This window comes from Medicago sativa, chromosome 6 (assembly GCF_051527215.1).
Source record: "Medicago sativa cultivar Bolivia chromosome 6, Bolivia_mono, whole genome shotgun sequence".
NCBI classification, from domain to species: Eukaryota; Viridiplantae; Streptophyta; class Magnoliopsida; order Fabales; family Fabaceae; genus Medicago; species Medicago sativa.
Genome location: NC_140754.1, coordinates 42,104,487 through 42,107,387, shown reverse-complemented (window position 1 = coordinate 42,107,387; position 2,901 = coordinate 42,104,487). Strand labels below are relative to the sequence as shown.

At 37.0% G+C, this 2,901-nt stretch overlaps 1 long non-coding RNA gene across 1 annotated transcript; it reads right to left on the bottom strand.

The window, feature by feature from the left end:
• Positions 1-266: 266 nt before the first annotated feature.
• LOC146915230 (uncharacterized) lies at positions 267-2,441 on the bottom strand. Its single transcript, XR_015014515.1, has 4 exons — positions 1,671-2,441; positions 1,377-1,476; positions 810-885; positions 267-354 (listed from the first exon to the last, which is right to left on the bottom strand). It is a non-coding gene; the product is annotated as an uncharacterized LOC146915230 (long non-coding RNA).
• Between the last annotated feature and the right edge of the window lie 460 nt (positions 2,442-2,901).

Sequence of the window (2,901 nt, the reverse complement as noted above, 5' to 3'; positions counted from 1 at the left end):
CAATAAATGGAGATAAAAAATTAATATCAAGGAAATATTAAATTAAATGAATGAATATTATGGATTGATGAATACGACAACATTTTGAAGACGACTAAATGACTAGCTTCTTTTGTTTTTAGTCAAGTAGTCCAATGGCCAAAATTTTATCCCATAAGATGAATAAATGGAGAATTTTGGATTCAAACCTCGGCCCCTATGTCAATAAGTATTATATGACTGCAGGAAAACATGCACCAAACCAATTATGATAAGGTTCTGGTATTGTATCTCTTGCTTCATAGCACTATGGACTTCACTTGTAAGGCTTTGTTTATTGCTTGATTTAGCACATTCAGTGACGTAGCCCATATCCTAAAACCAATTCAAACAAATACTTGAGGCAAATTAAAATTGTTTTGTGTGGGGGACTATAAGGAATGATTACCAATGTGGACCATTAATGTCCCAACATTATGGTTGGGACTAATAACATCAATCATATACCTTTGACAAAGGTAAAAAAGAAAAAGGTCAACTATCTGTTCATCCATTTCATAACAAACTTTTGAAAATATAGTTTCTGTGTTGAATTTTTGGCTCCCCTTGGCACTCATGATACATAATTGACTCACTATGCCAAATATGAATCATGGCACCAACAGAAATACACGACACTGACATGTCGACACCGGTAATAATTTGAGAAAATAGAAACAATTGAATGTGATTGCACGTGTTGGCACCGAAACATTTTAAGATATAAATGATCACAATTCACAAATAACCAAAAAGAACCTCAATTCAAGCAACATGAAAAAGAAGCAAACCTGTTTGAACAGTTGTGTCTTGGAGTAAATCTAAGTCCTAACATTTTATCTTCTCCACACTTTTCAAGTCCCATACCTGAAAGCAACAAAAACCATAGCTATTCACATACAATTCACAGAACAACAATAATAACAAAGTGACAAAAGATTCACCAACCTACCTAAAAACTTCACAGTAGAGAGAACTCAAATGAATAACATATGAGCCAAAAAAAAGCTTCTAAGAATCCAAATATTTCACAAGTCACTTTGCATTTCAGGAACTAACCTCAAAGTGATCATGTGCTACTAATGCATAATGTCAAAATCACATGAGCAAGAATGTTAAGAAAAGACTAGTAACTCTTTTGACCAAATGAGCCTTCTCTTTCAAGACTCTCCCTCAAGTTTAGTCTTCTTCTTTTAGTAATAATATCAACAAATATGTGCAGCAATTGGGAAAATAAGAAAGAGCTCAAATTTTAGTAATAATATCAACTATTATGTGCAGCATTTGGGAAAATAATAGCTCAAATTTTAGTAAACAAATAATCAGCAACGAAAGAGTGTAGCCAAAGAAATACAAACCTTCAAATGAGCAGCAGCTTTGTCCTTGTCGGTAAAAACACCGGTGGACTCAACAATAATATCAGCACCAGTGCTAGCCCATGGGATCTCTTATGGGTTCCTAAAGCACAAAAAAATAGACATACGAATCAAACACACAGACAACTCCAAATATCAATATTATACTAACACTAATTAAATTAAATACACATACATAAAAGCCTAGATGCATATATAAACATTAAACATACACAAAAGCATAACAATAGAAAGAAAAAACAATATTATACCCTTTTGGGTTTAATAGAACCATACCCTTTCGGGTTTTTGATACGAACCACAAAAACGTCAAGAATCTTCAGCCGCCCAATCTTTGATCGCAAACATCACGAACATAAACAAGCAAACATCACGAACATAAACAAAAAACGTACCGGAGGCTGCCAACAAACATAAGCCAGTCGGCGGCTAAACAAACGGCAACCGACGGAACACAACCGACAATAAAAACAAGAAAAACAACACAATCGCCGCCGTGAAGAGGCTGCCACCAAACCGCCAACAACCTGTAGCAGATCCATGACCATTACAGAACCACCCTCACCCACCATGAGCCTTGCGACGACTGGACAAAAAATCCGAATGAAGGAGGATTAATCACAGTGAAGGAAGATGTAACAACAACCAAACAAAACCTGCAGAAGAAGTCGACAGAACTGGATCTGGATCTACAACCCACAACCTGTAACACAAGTGACGGCGCCACCACCAAGCGCCGCCGCTCCCTTACCAGAACCAACAAACAGACATCGGAACCCAAGATCTGACGAAAAACTACCAAACCTCGAAGCTGGCGGAGAGATGTTGATCTGGAAAGAAAGAAGCAACGACGACCGGGGAAAAGGGGGCGGCGGTGGTGCGGAGAAAGAACCCATCGCACCACCAAGTAAAGGAAGCTACATGATGAAGATTGAGTTTGGATTTGAGGAAGAAGAAGAGTAAAGTCAGTTTGGGTTTGCTTTTTTAGATAGAGGGAAGAGAACGTTACATTCGCAAAAAAAATACACACGCCTCAGAGATGAACTTGAGAGAAAAAGCAATCGAGTTTCTCGTTTTATTTTAATTTTAATTTAATTAAAGTACTTTTTAAATCTGGTTACCCCATTTAAATTCTTTATGACTAAAAACCTTACCACTTTTCTTCTTTTTAAATCAGGTGGATAGCAACCCATTTAAAATGTCTGAGTTAATAAGTGTTTTTTGTACTAGCGATGGACTCGGGAACATTTCCCATCCAAGTCATGTTGGGTTCAATCAAAGCAAGATTGTTAAATCTCAAATTTCTAATCCCTGATACCAATTTCCCAAAATACGACCTGCCATCTTCCTCCTCTCCTTTTACAGTTCGAACCAAAACATCACAATCACTTTCAAACACCACTCTTCTGAAAACAACAATCTATGGAAAAATGAATAGAGTGATACATCACATAAGCTTCTGCTGTGCCGGCATCTGAAAAGGCCTCAGTTTTCCAAGTAGCAGCTA